The sequence below is a fragment of the Furipterus horrens genome, unplaced genomic scaffold (assembly GCF_987537825.1).
Source record: "Furipterus horrens unplaced genomic scaffold, mFurHor1.1.pri manual_scaffold_5, whole genome shotgun sequence".
Lineage (NCBI taxonomy): Eukaryota > Metazoa > Chordata > Mammalia > Chiroptera > Furipteridae > Furipterus > Furipterus horrens.
Window position 1 is genome coordinate 19370129 of NW_028327175.1, and position 19526 is coordinate 19389654.

Consider the following 19526-nt stretch of genomic DNA (forward strand, 5'->3'; position numbering starts at 1 on the left):
TGTAGGCTGGCCAATTTGCAAACAAAGACATAGGCTGAAATCAGTGTTCCTTGGTTGCTTCTACCAATCTCAGTAATCAAATATATTCATGCCTGTCTAGGAAGGAATCAGTGAGGCTTGGTGTGTTTCTTGAAGACAATTTTCTCCATAAGATAATATGAGAAGTTTGGGATAAATGTCTCCCTAAGTAATGAGAATACCCTATATATTATTATTTGTATTTCATTTGTCATTTGACCATGCTGCACCATGTATTCTTCATTTTATAGGCTTTCTGAGGGAAAAAGAGAGGCTGACCTTACATGAAAATGTATATATATAGTTCACCAATTTAAGTTTTATGTTGGCAAAAAGTATGACATCATTGGTGCATATAAATGAACCAAAACAGTGTTCATAGAAGTTAAAAGAGGAAAAAGTGGTGGGAGAAATGAATCACGACATGATACACAAGATGAATACGCTGAACTAAAAAATAATGACTCATCAAGAAAATGGCAATTTAAATTTAATATAAAATCTCTGTTCATATAAATGTTTTTGAATTTTACTGGTTTTGTGCATAAATTTTAAGAAACTATTCTTAGGATTATAAATATATAAAAGCTAAAATTTTAAAAAAATCACATTTTATTTTAGAAAATATTTAATTAACATTATGAAACTAATTAAGTAAAGACAGATGACAAACTATTTTTCTTTTTTACTCATTGAGAAATCTATGAATAACTCAGTTTTCAGTAAAGCAATTTTAACCTTAATTTGAAAGTTCATTTAAAACCAATTGGTATTAAAATTGTGTTAATTATCTAATATTAGTTCTTAATAAGAATGACTTTAGTTATTTCTTAATGACTCTCTAGTTTCTCCATACTGCACCTGATGGACAATTTTTCAAATAATTTTATTATTCACTTAAGTATTATAAAAGTATTTTATTAAGTACTAAAAGTATATGAAAGCAGTTTAAGTATAATTATATTCAAGTCATAAAATATTTTTATTATATACATGATACTCAAATTACTGCATATGATTTATCATGATTTTCTTAAGTATTTTTTATAAAAATGAAAAAAATGTTTTATTCTTATAAATGTTGAAAAATTATATCAAAAGAGAATGTATTGGTCTCCTGGGTCTGCTGTAATAAAAATAGCACCAACTGGGGGCCTTTGAAAAGTATGAATTTATTGTCTCACAGTTCTGAAGACTGGAAGTCTGTACTTAAGATGTCAGCCGCTGGTCCTCCTTAAGTCGGTCATGGGGAACTGTTCCATGACTTTCTACTGGATTCTGATGGCTCGCTAGCAATCTTTGGCATTCCTTGCCTTGTAAAGCATTAGCCTGTTCTCTGTGTTTATCTTCACATACCAATCTCACATGTGAAGATAAAAAAATTTCCCTTTTTAAAGTTCATCAATCATGGTGGTTTAAGAATTCACCTTACTCCAGTATGACCTCATGTTAACCAATTATATCTGCAACAGCTATATTTTCAAATAAGATCATGTTCTGAGACACTGGTGGTTATGACTTTCTTATGAGCTGAATTATATCCTCCACCTCAAAAAATTGTATATACTGAAGTCATAACACCATGGTTCTCAGAAGGTGGCTGTATGTGGAGATAGGCAGAAATTGAGTTAAAATGAGGTCATTAGGATGAACTCTATCCAATATGACTGGTGTCCTTATAAGAAGAAGAGATAGGATGAAGATGTTTAGAAAATAGACCTGTGAAGATGGGACCTACATGCCAATTTGAAAGGCCTCTGAAGAAAACAATTTTGGAAAATACCTTGGCGTATTACTTCCAGCCTCAAGAGTCTTGAGAAAATATATTTCTGTTATGCAAGCCACCCGGTCTGTGGTAATTTGTTAGGGCAGCCCTAGCAACTAATACAAACTTCAACGCATGCCACGAGTTTCTGGAGAAAGCAATTCAACCCATTACAGGGAGTTAGCTTTTCTCAGCTTTCCTTTTTGTTTTCCTTTCAATGTAGTTACTATATATTTAGTCATTTGTTTTGACTTGCCTTTAATAATAATTAATGCTAATTTCATGTTTAAAGTTATTCACATGATTTTTTAATTAAAAGGAATATTTTCAACAATACTATAGTGAAAAATGAAAAGTTAAATTAAGGAACAATTCTTTTATTGTAAATTGATACAAGGGGCAAAATAGAACCAATATTATAATCTAAAAGTTCATTTAAAAAGTATTTATTTATTATTTTTCTGTTACACTTGTCTCATTTTTCTCCCATTACTCCTCACCCCATCCTACCCAACACTTCTCCCACAGTCACCCCCACCCCATTGTCCATGTCCATGGGTCAGTTATACTAGTTCCTTAAATTTAAAATTAAGCAAGACCTGATAAGTGTCACAACAATATTCCCTATCACTTCCACAAGTGAATTAAAAATATTTAGAGATCATTGAATATCTATTAACAGATGATATTGAAGAATGTAATTGAGATTTCTAGAAAGTTAAATTGGATTGTCTCCATTCATTCTCCAACTCAAAATCTTTAGACTTTTGTCTTAAAATAAAACAATTTAAATGTAAATTTTAAATTTTGTATTTGATTTTTAATAGAATATTTAGTTGTATGTTTAATTTTCCATAAGAAATGAAAAATAGATATTTAGTTTACGTCAACTTTTACAAAAATTCTATTATTTGAATGAACTTAATTCATTCTTAAATTTTGTAATCTGTCACATGCATAGTTATTTATTAATTTATTTAATCCCCATAGTTTAAATAGACTTGCCTGTCAAATACCACCTACATTTAGCTTATAATAACTTATAAAACAATGGTTCTTAAACTTGGTTTCACATAAAGACCACTTGGGGACTTTATAAATAATTGATGACTGGATCTGTTATTCAAGGATGCTGATTAATTAATCTGTAGCAAACCTAGGCATAGAATTTTTTAAATATCTCCTAAGGATTCTAAGGTGTTGCAAAAATTAAAGAATGTCAGTTTTTAAAAGAAGCTTTGGGTGAAAAGGAGTCAATGGAGGAAGACTTAAACAGATCTGGGGGAAAGAGGTAATTGAGAACACTTGATTAAGAAGAAAGCAACTTTCCAACTTTTAGCAACACTATCTTTATAATATTTTAAGTTGTATAATGGCTAATAAAAATGATAAATTATGACAAAATAATTTTTGGTGGCTACTATTTCTTCTGTGTCATAATTTTTGTCTATGTTTATGTTATTATGTTTTTCTAATAGCGAATCATTTTATGTATGAAGTGAATGCTATATCAATCCTAATGGATAACTTTTTGATGACCAAATTACACAAATTATTTCTACATTTGATTTTCTTCCAAGTGTTAGTTTCTACTAATTTAAACGCCAATTACTTAAGCTTTAGAGTTCTCAACTTTAAAATGAGCAAAGTATTTTGAACAGCTACATCTGTTAAAATCTCACAGATGGCCTTTTGTGCTTTTTCTGAGTTCTTTATAATTATGTGTGACACTGTTCTTCTTTGAGAGCTGGTGTGAATGTACTGAAACATTATAATATTTCAGCTTGAATTTAAACATGTTCACAAGATTTGCAGTAAAAGCTGTAATCATATCCTCTGTATATGTAGCTCTAAGGCTGAGATTAATTTTTGTCATCATCTTTTGCTGAAGCATGTTATAAAAGTATTATTATAGACTGACAGAAATGTGTATAGCTCTCCAAAAACTGATCCCAGATCACAACAATTTGTCTCATTTATGATAATAATATTAAAATATCTACTTCAGATTTAAGAATAATCAGACTAAAGAAAAATAGAAAAGTTTAAGTCTGTCATTGTTTTTGCTTTTTTTGGTTAAAAACTGGTAGTAATTTATCCTTAGGATTGATACAGGTAAAATACGATGAGATCTACTGTATCTAAGAATGTATTTTTTTTTTAGGGATTTCAACAGATATGAATAGTCATTTATCTAATTTATTTGTATTTTTAAATATAAATACTTTCTTCTAAAGCTTGATTCACAATAGAAATTAACCTTCTGAGAACTAACATCTGCTATGCAAATTTTAGTGCTCAAAATGTCTTTATTCAAATCTGTCCTGAAAGTATCAAGCCATGCAGTATGAAAAATAAAGACATTTATTGAAGAAGATATAAGATACAAGAAAAATTGTATTTAGGACCATGATGCCTCAGTGCCCTTCAAAGTAGGCACCTTGGGACCTCACACAGTTCTCCCAATCACCATAAACTGACCCACCCTATTTTCCTGAATCTCATTGACAGTCTGAAATCTCATCCCTTTCAATGTTGATTTTAGTTTTGGAAAAAGCCAGAAGTCACAGGGCACCAAATTTGAGCTTAAGGGGGCTGAGTGACCTGGGTGGTTTGATGTTTCACAAAAAATCTCTTTATGAGACATGATTCCTGAGTGGGCACTGTGTCATGATGAAGCTGCCGATCACCAGTTGCCCATAGCTGGGGCCTTCTGAATCATTCCAACAGATTCTGTAGAGGAATGTTCAAGCTTAACACAAAATTTGATGCAGATTTGTTGCTATAGTCGCTCAATTATTTGAATGCAACAGTCGCACAGAACACATGATCCTTCAACAGCGTCTACCCCCTGTGCTGACTAGTACAGTGAAGTTGTCATTATTCACACATGTGCATTCCAATCTACTCTCCTTGGCTGCCAAGTTACATCAATGTAACACAAACCAATCTTGTTATTTAAACAATAGTTGGATTTTTTCCAGACCTCATAGATCTTCATTTAATTCTCACAATAATTCTATATTTTAAATATTGTCTTTAGAAATTAATAGTTATGGACATGGAGTCATAGAAAAATGAAACACCTGGCAGAGAGTCATTGGAGAGTAAGTGAAAACCTGGAATTTGAATGCAGTTAGCCTATTACACAAGGTAATATTCTAAATGCCTCCTCCAGCCCCATGCTGGTCAAATGAAAAAAAAAGGAAGACACATTTTTAAACCACTGAACAAAACTTGACAAAGAGGATTTCTGTTTTCGGTAATAGCAGAGCAAGTGTTCTGTCTAATGCTTCAGCTGAGGACAGCCCCCCCCCATTTTTTTTTTTTTTAATTTTCCTGAATGCATTGCTAATTGTGGCAGTAATTTAACCTCCAAGATGGTTTCACACCACAATCCTTGAGACTGTCAATATATCACCTATCACATCCATACGATTCTTAAGGCTCAAGGGACTTAAAAGATGGAATTAAAATTACTAAACAGTTGACCATAAAGTAGGGAGATTATCCTGGTTTACCTAAGTAGAACAGTTTAATCACATGAACCCTTACATGAGCCCTTTTGCAGAAGCAGAAGGCAGAGTTATTTGAAACATGAAGAGAATGAATAAATCATTCCTTTGCCAGCCCGACGTTGTAGGGACCGTATAGAAGGTGTGAGGAAGAAGTCACTTCGTTCAAGAACCAGTGACTTTGGAAAGAACCCTGAGACTGAGATAAATCCACAACTCTCCCAAGACCTTGATACTGGGCTTATGAGATCCAGAAGAAAAATATCATTGTGCTGTGCCCCAACTTCTGTCCCACAGAAAGCGGGAATAATCAATCTGTATATTTAAAGTGCTAAGTTTGTAATAAATTTTTGCAACAGCAATAAAATATTAATGCAGAGGGTTAACATGGTAATGAAAAACTGTTAGTCCAAAATTTAAAGAAACACTCTTGTATTTGATAATGTTTTTATCTTGGGGATGTTTGCTAAGTCCAAAGAGGAGACAGTGATTGAGCAATGCAGTGTCACCTTATATCCTAAGAAAAACAAAAGTGAACTGAGATTCCATTACCTTTGGGTGGTGACCCTGAAGGTCAGGACTGTACCTTGTATTTAATATTGGAATAAGTAAAACAGTTATATCATGGATTCTAGAATAGCTTCAATCAATTTGGGAGTGACAGGAATTTTATTCCTTGAAATTGAGTAAAGCCAGTGGATCACAATTAGTAGTATTTTTTTTCCTCCAGAAGGCATTCAGCAATATCTGCAGATAATTATAGTTGTCACAACTGGGGGAAGGGAGATGCAATAGGTTTGTAATTAGTAGAGATCAGGGAGTATGTTCAACCCCATAAAAGATATACAACAGCCTTCTAAAATCAGTATCTATCTGTCTCTAAGTGCTAATAACCCTACAGTTTACATAACCTTTGTTAAGTTGATCCCAAATGGTTGCTGCCTGTAGATGCCTAAGAGAAGCAAACACTTATCTTTTATAGAATGTTAATATTTTCCTAGTCCTCAAGATATTACTACAAATTGTTTTATGGACAAAACATAAAATATAAAGCAAAGCTCAATAAACAGTTGAGAAGATAAGAGAACATGCAAGTCAACAGAGAAATATGGCAATCAAAGGAGACCTAGAAAAATTATCCATGAATAGAATCACCAAGGACTTTACAGAACTACCATATTCTACTTGAAAGATAAACGGCAAGAATAACAATTATGGCAGAGAACTGCAGAATACAAATGTGACATCACAAAATTGCCATATAGAATACGTAAGGTGCTAAATTGAATTAACAGAACTGGAAAAATGTATATTAATTAAAATTAAGAAAACAATAACTGCTTTTAAAGGTAGAGTAGATAAGATAAAGAGAATTAACAATGAGGTACATCTGGATCAAAGAAGCATAGGGGACACACTACATTCAGAGGAAAAATTAACTTTCTTTAGAAAGGAAACAAAGAAGCCACAAGTCCATGGAATATCTTCAGTGTGATGAAAGAAATTAATATATATATATATATATATATATATCCTAAGCTAAAATTTCTTACCTACCTAAAATATTATTTAAAAATCAAGGCAAAATAAAGATATTTTAAATAAAACAAAAATGAATTTATTGCCAAGACACAAACTTAAATAAGCATTAGATTATTCTTCTAAAGGAATGCTGTAGTTCCTTTCAAATATACTACAAGAATGATACTACAAGGCATGAAACAGTGAATATGTGGATAAGTCTAAATGAATATTTACTGAATAAATAATGTCATATATAAATAAAATTCACAGAAAGACAGTGTATAAGTTATGGATGTAGTGTTCTAATTATTCTGTTTAGGCTTGTTGGGTGGCTTGCAATACAATGAAGTAAACTGCACTTTATTTTTAGATATTACTAAAGAAGAAATAAGGTAGAAAGTTGTGTTCTCCAAATATTCTTTCAAAATATTTAATCAATAAAGTATATACTAAAGTAGACTAATCAGCACATTTGTGTAGCTATACTTAGTATTGAATGGAAACATTTATGATGGACCTATTCAAGTTCTTCTTTATTTACCTTTCCATATTGAGAATTCCTTGTTGATTTTTAGTAAGGCACCTCATAAAGATTTAAATGGAGTTGATGATCATAATTGACCTAAAATACAAAACCCTTAAACCTCTATGTTCTTAGATTTGAATTGGTGATAAAATCCTCCATTTGTTAAGTTTGCATTATAATAATTAAATAGAATCTTAAAATGCTTTGAGAACACTAGAGAAAATAAATATATAATATTAGCTTAATGTTATACAGTTTAAGAGAACAAAAATGCTTATAAAACAAAATACATAAATAATCTTTCAGTTTTATTTGAATATATAATCTACTCATTCAGAAATCACCATAGGTTCTTCTTGTACAAATTCTAAAATGAATTGTACAATGAATTTGTTCCTTCTTGTACCAAACATTTTTTGTTGTTGTTGTTCTGTACAAAGTGAACTAGCAATCTCTTTAAGATCTATTTAATTCAATTTAAAAAAAAAAAAGCACTGAGTTTTTGTGAATTTTAGAGTGTTTTCTGCTTTTAAAAATTATGTCCAGATATTGTTATATACTTAGGATGGCCAAAATCCAAAACTATATACTACCAAAAGCTGGTGAGAAGGTGGAGCAATAGAAACTCACATTTATTGATGTCAGGAATGCAAAATTGTATAGCCATTTAGAAGATAGTTTGTGGTTTTCTAGAAAACTAAATGCACCCTTACCATACAATTCAGGAAACCTATTTCATGATATTTACCTAAATGAGTTGAAAAAATTATATCCACACAAAAACCTGCACATATTTGTTTGGAACAGCTTTATTAATAATTGGCAAAATCCAAAAGTAACCAAAGCACCTTCCCGTAGGTAAATGAAAACATAGACTGTGGAACATCCAGACAATGATATAGCATTTGCAATTAAGAGAAATGAGTTATCAAGTCATAAAATACACAGAGGAACCTTAAATGTATATTACTAAGTGAAAGAAGCCAATCTGAAAAAGGCTTCATAGTGTGTGACTCCCAACTATATGACAACAGTAGTTGTCAGGGTTTAAAGACCAGTGAGTGATAAGTAGGCCAAGCCCAGATGGCTTTTAGGGCATTGAAACTACCCTAGATAATATTACTATAACGGTGGGTACATGTCACTTTATATTTGTGTAAACACATAAAATATACAGCAAGCAAGAGACTTTATGAGACTATGAACTTCAGGTGATAATGCTTTATCAATATATGTTCTTCAGTTGTAACAGATGTACTGTTCTAGTGATGAATGTTGATAGTTGGGGAGCCTATAGTGATGGAGTGGTGAGGAGGAGATATACGGGAACTCTACTTTCTGCTCAGGTTTTCGGTGAACCTAAAACTTCTCTAAAAAATAAAGTCTATTGAAAAATACAATTAAAATATGTCAGAAATGAGTACATTATAAAATATGTCTTTATGCTTTAAAAAGGATAAAATAATATTGATGTCAATTTTGTTTCTTCTTTGTTATGAACTTTAAAGAATATACATCTCTCCTGTCCTTTTATTTGGACACTTTTAATAGACTTTGCACATTACTTCATTAAGATCACATAGAATGACAAGATCAGAGCCATAGATACATTAATTTCGGAACTAAAATAACATCAATGTTTTCACAGTTTCATGTCTCATACTAAAAAAAATTAATCTATTATTTCTATTATTAACAGCTAAGGGCACATGTTTTGGTAGCACTTTATCAATGGCAGAACATATTAAAATAATAGTTTACTACATTTTTAACCACAAGCCACTGTACTAGAGTGTGACATTCATAGACTTATTAAGAAGGTGAGAAAATTGAAGCTCAGAAAGAAGTTATGTGTGATGTAATACATCTCATAATTGCAAGAATGATATTCAGATCTGGATTTTTTTTCTGTCTTACTAGTGTACATCCTAGGGACAATCAAAACAGTTGATATGTAGCCCATAAGAATTATTTTAAACATCCTAAAATCCCAATACACTAAAATTAAGTTGGTAATATTTTATATTACTGAGGATTGGATGAGTTAAGTATTCTCATATGCTTTTGATGAAAATAAACTTGTTAAAATCCTATTGAGAAACAATTTGTAAATATCTATAGAGTTTTTTAATGTTAGAAGTTATTGATTTATTAACAACATATTTATTCAGCATTATCACAGATGAATTCATGATGAGAAAATAGAAACAGGCTAAAAATAGAAGGATGATTAGTTGAACCATAATATCCCTCAAAGATGGAACATTATGTAACTGTTTAAAATTAATATTTTGAAGAATTTTTAGTGATATCAAAATACAGGTTTGGTGAAAAAAATGAAAACTGATGTGGTAACAGTTGATAACGCTAAACTCTCCATTACAGTGATTATAAATTCAGATCCCAGTTTCAGGGTGTCTGAGTTTATAGTCTGTCTTTGACAACTGTTACCTACGTGATGTCAAAGGAATTTATATAATGTGCTTTGTGTAAAACTGATATGACTATTTGCTTGAGTAGTGTGGGAAGTTTTTTTTTCCCCTAACCCCTTTCTACCTCTGTATGTTCATGAATTTTGAAATTTTTTACAAAGAGCAAACCTTCTATTTGTAAGAAAAAAAAAAAAAAAAAAACTGCTGTAAAATGAAAGCCTTATAAACCTGTAAAGGGAAGAATTAGTAATTATCTTCTTTACAATAGCATTATATTTTCTGATCTTCCTCAGAGTTACTATAAAGGCATGTTGAATTATAGTGCCCTTCCAACACAAAATGCTCTTTTTAGTGTTTACAAGCTATTTTTAAGGGATGCCCCCAAGGCAATTCAGATTCATTAGGGTGATATTTTACAGTAATGCTGCCAGAATGATACAACCTGAATAGAAAAACCAGAATTACACACTTTGCACATATACGACTCAAGGTGCATAAACACATATGGGCAGAAACGCAAATTTAGCATCAATTTTAGAGTTTTCCCTTAGAGAGATGCTATTTTCATCTGTACACTCATTCTTCTTTCATAGTTTATATGCAAGCTCACCATTTCCTGAGTGAATATGGATATGCATCTGCTTCTAGGGGACATACGTGTGAAGCAGCTAAAGACTGCAGCTCTGTGTGCTCATATTTGCCAAGACATCTGGGTGGATTTATTTTACCTAATTAAATTGCCAAATTTATGTTTCACTTGAATTTGTGAATATTTAAATCAGTTTCAGGCTTTTGATTCTGTCCCGACTTAGGATTTACGACATTATGCACTATTTATCATAATTAGAATTAAAAATATGAGGGTGATTCATTGAGTATTTATTCTGCATAAGTTTAAGGACATCTACATATGTTTATAATAAAACTAATATATTGATAGACCTTATGTTAGTTAATCCCCACAAACATTATTTGAAATAGATACTAATAGTACATTCACGTGGACATGGGAATGGAAACAGTCTAAGAGAGACTAAGAGGCAAGTCCAAGGTCATGCAACTAATAAACAGGAAGAGAAGAATCTAAGATGTTTCTGGAAACTATGTAGGATTCACTAAGGATTTAAAATAGAAGACTGGAGAGTATTTTAAGAATTATTAGTTGTTTTCCTTTTTTGGTCCTATGCAAGTCCCCCTCAAGGAAAGTGTCTAGCACTCTGCCTCCCTGGCAGTATGCAAAGCAAGTCAAGAAATTATGACATGGAAGAAGGAATGTTTCATGACCCCCCCTGAGGGAACAGGCCCCACAAGCCTGCCCTCCTCTCAGGCATCAGCTAAAGTTTTGTCGGTCCCAAGACCACTCTCACCAAGGATCAGCTGGTTACAAATTTAAGGATACACACAACCACCTTCAGGTTTTACAATTTGCTTAGAACAACTCAGAGAACTCAGTCAAAACACAGTTTTGTGTTTATTGTGATGAAATAGTACCAATTAAATTCAGCCGAGGGAAGAGACAGGGCAGAATTCAGGAGGGGTCTAAACACACAGATTCTAGTCATTAACTCTCTGTGGAGTTGTGGAATGTTTTACCTCTTTTCTATCATGACATGTGACAATATGCAGAAATCGTTGCCAACTGCAGAAGACCACTTTGGTATCTATAGGGTTAATTGGAGCTTGATCACATGCTGCCTACTTGGCTGACCTTTAGCCTTCATCCTCTCCCAGAAATTTGGGCTAATACTTTTAGTCTCTAGGTCTCTATGTATTGGAATTGATATCCTGTGACCCAAACCCAAAATCATAATTTACATTGTTGGACTCTGGTAAAACAAAGATATGTATTCTCATGAGGCTGACATTCCATAAATCTAGAGATCACCTCCCAGTAACTGAGGGCTTATATTATTCATTATACAATGTCCCATAAATTTAATGTAATATACTTATAATATTTCTTAAATTATCCTTAATTTTAGATTAAAATATTGATGAAGTGTAGGCTGCAACAACAAAAATATTTATTTTTCATTTCCAATACAAGCACACTTGAATCTGTATTTTATTCCACATCTGTGTAATGTACTTTCCATCTTGAGGTAATAGAGCTCTCACTTTATTGGGAGGGGTGAGTGTGGGGGTGGATGGAAAGAGTAGCGCAATTTTTTAAACATAATAATTACCACTGTATTGTACTTTTCAAGACAAAATACAATATAGCTTCCTGAAATCTCCATTGTATAACTGGGTGTTTATATTACTTCCTAAAGGGCTACACTGATGTTGTTTTCTGGCAATGTAAATTGAATAGTTGATGAATTTGAGTAATTTTCACAGTATATGTATATCTAAGAAACGTGTGTTATATAAGATAGTCATTCTTAAAATGCAGGATGCAGTCAGAGTGAGAAAGCTTTGTTGTCACTCAGGCTCTGCTTGTGAATTAGACACACACATTTTACAAAATGGCCAAATGATAGAAAACTTGCGGTTAAAACAGGATTTTGTTTAGGCAATATGCTTATTTTTCCTCATGGAATTAGCTATTACTCTTTTAAACCAGGTCAGGAACAACATGAATATTTAGACAAAAAGGTCTAGATTAAGAGGATGTAAGAGCTTTGTATGGGGCTGGGTAGGAAGGGGTTCCCTGAGGATAAACCTCAGGCAGAAACAGGAAACACTGTAGTGAACAAGACTCCTTAGAACTGATAGAAGTCTATTGCCCCCCTCCTCCTCATACATACAGCCCTGATCCACACCTTAGCAGATAATCCAAATATTTATTCAAGAGACAGAAAATCTCCAAGAAATGAATTCTGAGTTTTTTTTTTTTTTTATATTACATATCTGTGTACCCTTTCTAAACCTTATAGGCACTTTGGGTCATATTTGTACATGTTATCTTCTTCAGGGCATATACCCCAGTTACCTATACCCTCATTAAACCCTTCACCAGTCTAGTAGTAAAGACCGAGGTCCTGTCTTCCCTCTGATCTCCACAGTATTTTGGTTTTCACCTCTGCTCTTCTGTTATCTCATTGCTATTGATTAGGTTATATGAATTTCAATGAATCAGTTCCTGTGTTCTGTTTTGAACTCTGACAAACAGATAGTCTCTCTTATGCCTGTCTGCTGGCTCCAACTTCAATCACAGTGTTTGGTACAGTGTTGCAACACAGTAACTGATTGGTGAAAATGATTAAATAAAAATAGCTAATAGTTTTAATCAAGGATGCAGGTGCATTCTTCAGATAGAACTGTTTTATGTTGTTCTCCAATAAGATGAATACATAATACCAACGTATTATTTATGAAAATACGCTTATACAGCTGGGGTAATAAGATCAAATTATATTTTCAGAGAAACTAAAGGGATGGATAATTAACAATATTCTTAGATTTACTGATTAATATCAGATATCTCAATTAATACTACAATGTTATGGTTTAATTTTGTACAAGGACTTAAGTGACCATGCTGTTGATTATAGAGAAATTTCAATGCTTGAGATAATAGATACGCAGTGTGGCAAAGTTAATGTTACTTAAACTGAAAACTTTGAAACAAAAATTGTACTTTGCTCAAGCAGAGATCCAATTCTCTTATGTGTGGGATGGACTTACCAAAGGCTGGTGGTTTTCTTCTAAAAATAAGATTTGAATCAGGTCAAGCACTCAAAAAATTGTAGGTTATAGAAGAGATCGTTTTGGCCCAAATACTTTTTTGGAATAGTTTTTCTGAAATAAATTAACTTCAATATGATTACTGAATAATATCTGATTTAAAATATTATTGGTGAGCTTATTGGGATATATTAGCTGCTAAATGTGTGGTGTGGTGGTAATGAGTTCTTCAATAAGGCTTATAAATTATCTGTTTAAGTTAGTATCAAATTTTTTAATCTCTTTTTTACTACTAATTTTCTTTCCCTCATTGTCCTTTTCTTCCTTCTTTTTTCCTAATCATACCTAGCTAAAAGGTCTGACTGCTTTTTAAATGGACTCATCATAACCTTTCATCAAGTAACAAAATTTACCTTATGATTACTTTATTAAAACGACTGTCAGTATCATAATAAAATTCAGGAATGTGGGAAGGGGCTGGACATCAAATAAGAGGAGTTATGATTGACAATGAAGTCAATACCCCTTTCTTATGACACACCCACTCCTGCCAGCCACGAAAGCCTCTCCCATCATGCTAGGCCAACTCTGCTTAGGAAGTGCAGCGGAGCCTTGGCTCTCAAACTTAACGCATTCTGGAAGGCTGTTGGAGAAGCAATTTGATGAAAACCAAATCATGTTATTTCCAATTAGAAATACAGTATCACCATGAAAAGGTTGTTGGGTCGAGAAAAACATTTTGTTCAACAACCAAGACATTTTATCCATGAACAACTTGGTCGATAACCTAATTCTTTGTGATGGGAGATTTTTGAGAACTGAGGTTTGACTCTACTGTTGTTGGCTGTGGACCAGAACCAAGGCAGGTGTGCCAGACAGGTCTGGAAATGGGTTTTTGTAAAGTTGCCAGAAAACAATTTAGGGAAGTTGTGTAGGAGGATTTGAGATATAGTGGCAAGATTTATTGGAGAGGCATGCAGAGCATAGAAACCCCTGAAGAAGCTGCTGCACTACTTCATCTATACCCAGGATGCTCAGCTCTGTTTCACTGCAGAAAAAGTCCAGCCTCTGATGCCACAGGCTTGTCCTTCTCCCAACCATCCTAGGAGGAGAGCCAGGCCTAGAGATGCTATGCCATTACTATGGCAACAGCATCTGAAGCTTCAGTAGTCTAGCTTAGTCTCTGTTCCCCTCTGGCCCACTTCCAGCACTGTGCTTCAGCCTGGGAAGTTGCTAGGAGAGAACATCCTGGGGCCTTTGTTGAGCTTTGATTATATCTCCTTGGGTTTGGAAAAGGGTATGCTTTCTTTCAAACCAACCAATCTCTTTTTCTAATTCTTCACGGGCTTGTTCTGAGCCCGCCCCCCATCCAATCCCTTGCCGGGATCTTCCAGGATTTTGTGCTGTTATCGTGACTGATCCTTTTCCCAGGTTCTCCCAGGCTAGACTCTTCCCATTCATGGTCACCATTTTGGATCCTACTGCTCATGCCTAAATATTCTGTTTTATCATCTGGCAACACATTTATTTCAAGTGTCTTTAAGAATCAGTCAATCAAATATTAATTGGTTCTTTGTTAGTTCATGAATAATTTTTAGGTTTTTTTTTTCTTAAAGTATTGAGTAAGTTGACAAATTGTTTAGGAAAATCAATATTTTTTTCTCTTTAGAATATGCATTTGGTAAACTCTGTAAGTCATAAGGTACAGATTCATTTACTAGAAATTCTTCATTCTAAACATAATGTCAGATTTACATATTATTTTAATAATCAATGACAAGGTTTGCTTGTTAATGAACTTACAATAATGTTTAAATGCAAAACTAAAACAATATGCCTTTGTTCTAAGGATGAATTTTGTTTCTTAAAGAAAAACATCCTTTTTGAAGCTTGTGTGTGTTGTTTGTAGGGCACTGAACCTTCTATAACATTGTCAGGTTACATATGGTGTAGCAGGCACTCTGTAGGGATATTCCCATACCCTGTGATTTCATATTAACTCCTTGCTGTTTTATTTAACCATTTAATTTTCAACTGTGGTTTAGTGTCTAGAATCCATTGCAAAGTAGTACGAATACCTAAAGTTCCAATATATTCCCATTACTGTGACCTTTTTATATTTCAAATGACATTATGACATTTTATTGCTTTATTATTACCTTTATTAAAAATGTTTTTTCTTTGTCATTCACCTTTTTTTCTGGATTTACTTAATTTTACAAGTAGTTGTTTAGGAAGGTCTGTGGTAAAAACAGAGTGATTCCCTAAGAGATGACAGACGATTTAATATGAAGACCCTTAATTCTAGGAGTCAAATTAATATGAGACAATCATGTGTGATGTCAGGACCAAGTAAACAGTAAGGATATAATATATGCACATAATTATACCATAACTTTGAAATATAGCATTTTTAAACCTTAAAACTAACTTATGAAGTTATCATTAATCTACTTATTTTTATGAGACCATGAGAAGATAATTCTAAGTAGGAGAATCCAAATACCTACAATTTTTCTGACCCCAAATACACACGCTCTCTAATGAGGCTATCAACTAGAATAAGCAAACAAGCAGTTAATTGTAAGGAAGACTTTGAAAAATCTTAATTCCCTGATGGGAGGTGGTAGTAGTTACCTGCTTTATTTCTCTTGTGGTTTCTCCTTTGCAAAATTCTAAACTTCAATTGTATCTGAAGTCACAAAAGGCCATATTATAACAGTCAAAAATCCTTACCCCCCAAAAGGCTGAGGTAAATAACTTACAAAATAACTCTGCAAGAAACCAACTCTTTGGTCCTAAGTAGAAACCTTTCTCTGAAAATCATTATGTGGCTTATTGTCAACAGTCATTACCATCTTGGCTCCTCTGGCTGATGATGGTGTCCTTTTTCCTAAATTAGATTCTGCACAGCACACATGTAAAAGAATAATTTTAGATGCAATGAATAAAAACTTATTTTGAAAGTCAATCCTTACTTTCAGTAAACCTAAATATATTTTATATCTCTTGACTCAAATGCAGACCAAATTTAGAAGCAAAAACTAAATATGAAACATAACATTAACTTTTCAAAGTCAAAACTAGGAGTTTGACGATCTGAGTTAGTCACTTCATATTTCTAAATTCAATTTGAGCTCTATACTGATTAGGAAATAGAGTTGGTTAATATAATACATATTAATATAAATTATAAATGGAAAATTGCCTGGGCTTAAGAAATCCAATAAAGCCAGTATTTTAGTTAAGAATTTTTAGGAACCCAAGTTTCCTTTATTTTGTCACATTGTTTTTTCTCAGGTATGAGCCATATCCTCATGATCTAAGGTAATTCACCTATGGCAAGTCTGTACTAGCCAGAAATCCTATGCATAATTGCACTTGAGTGCAAGGGAACTAGAAAATTTCCACTAAAAATCTACTCTAGTGTGGCTATCTACCAATGGTAAGAAAAAAAAAATCTATGTGTCCATGATTTTCATAGAAACACATATCTATGTATCTGCCGTAGGCTCCATGATCAGCGCCCTCAGTTTTGCCCAGAAAAAAAAACTGTATTTTATTTTGTATTAAATCATTTTTATTGTTATTGTATTAAAGTTGTTCCAATTTTCCCCCTTTCCCTCCTCAGCCCATCCCACTCCCTGCTCCCATAGTCAATTCCCCCACTGTTGTCCATGCTCATGGGTCATCAGTACATGTGTTCTGTCTAGTCTCTTCCCCTTCTTTGCACAGTTACCCCCATCTCCTCTGGTCACGTTCACTCTGTTCCATGTTTCCGTGCCTGTGGTTCTTTTTTGTTCATTAGTTTACTTTGTTCATTAGATTCTTGTTATTTGTGCAGTTTAATTGGCACAAATTTAAAAACTATTTTTTTGTTTGTAAAATTAATGAGAGATAGATTACTAAATCTTCTGTTAAGATAAAAGATGGCTTGATTTCCTCCTGTAAATTCATCAAGTTTTATGCATTTATTCAAGCTATCTATCTCTTAGGTGTAAACACACTTAAAATCTCTGTATACTGCTGCTCAGTTTTTATATACCCTTGGGAGTCAAATATAACTTTTTAAAGATTTTATCTACTTATTTTTAGAGAGAGAGGAAGGGAGGGAGAAAATGAGGGAGAGAAATATTGGTGACTCTCACATGCCCCCAATTGGAGATCCAGCCCACAACCCAGGCATGTACCCTGACTGGGAATTGAACCAGTGACTCCATGGTTCAAAGGTCAGCACTCAATTCACTGAGCCACACCAGCTAGGGCTCAAATATAGCTTTTTAAATTACAGGTTATTTGTTTGTGCTTATTATTTTTGATTGGTTTGTTTTTTTTTAATTTATTTCCCATATATATATTTAAATTTGTGGGTGTCATTGGTTCACAGGACCATGCATATTTCAAGTATACAAGTCAACAAGCTTGCACACTGCATCATGTGTCCATTGCCCAAAGATATATGTGTGTGTGTATATATATATATATATATATATATATATATATATCCCTTACCTTATTTTATCCAGTCCCCAAGATCCCCTCCTTTCTGACAGTGTGTTCCACGTATCCATGCCTCAGTTTCTATTTTGTTCCGCAATTTATTTTATTTATTAGATTCCACATATAAGTGAAATCATATGGTATTTGTCTTACTCTGGCTTATTTCATTTAGCATAAGACTCTTCAGTCCATCCATACTGTTGCAAAAAGTAATATTTTCTTCTTTTTTTACAGTTAAGTAGTATTCCATCATGTAAATATTGTGTAAATGTACCACAGCTTTTTTATCCACTAATCTATTAATGGGCTGTTTCCAGATTTTGGCTATTGTAAATCATGCTGCAATGAACATAGGGGTGTATATATTCTCCTGAATTAGTTTTTTGGGGTTCTTGAACTATATTTTTCCATCCTTTTTCTTGACTCAACCTTGTGAGGATTGGCCTGCAGCTAGGAATTTCCAGAGTCTGTGCATTTCTCTTTCTTCACTTCACCACACAGGGCTCAGCAGAGGCCAGCCAGCTTTCTTGATTTCTCCTTTGTTGGTGGAAGAATCTCTCCAACCTCCCTACCCATCTTTAATATTTAAGTATTTCTCTCTGTGTTTAGGCCTCAGTTCAAGATGCTGCATGCTGTTCCTAAAGACCATTTCCCTCCCCTTTAGCGTCCGGCAGTTCAAGCTCCTAGTGTATGAGTACAGGTGAGTGACTGTGAGTGGCAGCAGGTTCAGTGGCAGGTTGTACCTTAATTTCCAGCTCCTGTTTGCTTCATTTTGCTTCTTGAAGGCTTCCTTAAATTTCTTGCTAACTCAGTTTTATAAACATATTTACCCAGCATTTCTAGTTATTTTTTTTTCATGTCCATGATATATGACACTCTTTAAATGTTATAAGCAGAAATCTGCCCAGATCATTTAGTGCTTTAGCTACTCCCTGATAATATTAAACTGTATTCCACATTTAAAATAATTTCTTTTCTATTTATGATACATATTTTTATTGTCTTTATTATACCCTAATTATCTCTTATCTGTGTCATTACCAAATGCCATCATCAAATCCTACCTATATGGCTCTGACCCCACACCTATTGGCAGAATCACACATAGAGCCATTATCTCTCTGTGCTCCAACCACATCAGCCTGAAAATGGGTTGCTTCCTTCTATCACAGTACTTTCCACATCCCATACAGATATGCCCTTTGCCTAGTGATGCTTTTCCTTCTCTGTCACACATGCCTCCAACCTTGCTGTGGTCAACGCTTCTCAACAGAAACGTCATTGACCACCATTATCTTGTCAAATCACAACTACGATTTTTCAGCACAACTGCAGAAATCTTAGAAAAGTCACTAGTTCACACTGGGATGATATATTTCTCTGGTTGCATGTGTTTGTTTTGAGTAAGAGTGTTGTGAAGGCATGGGTCTCATGTGTCAGTGCTGACTTTATATCACCCATATTCACCACAGTGCCTGATACAGAACAAACTGCAGACATAAATCAGTTTCATAAGTGAAATACTGCATGAGTAATCTACTTGAATAACAAACTGAAGGAATAGGCCTTGGTGATATTTTTCTATTTGAAGGCACAATACTTTCTTTACAAGAGAC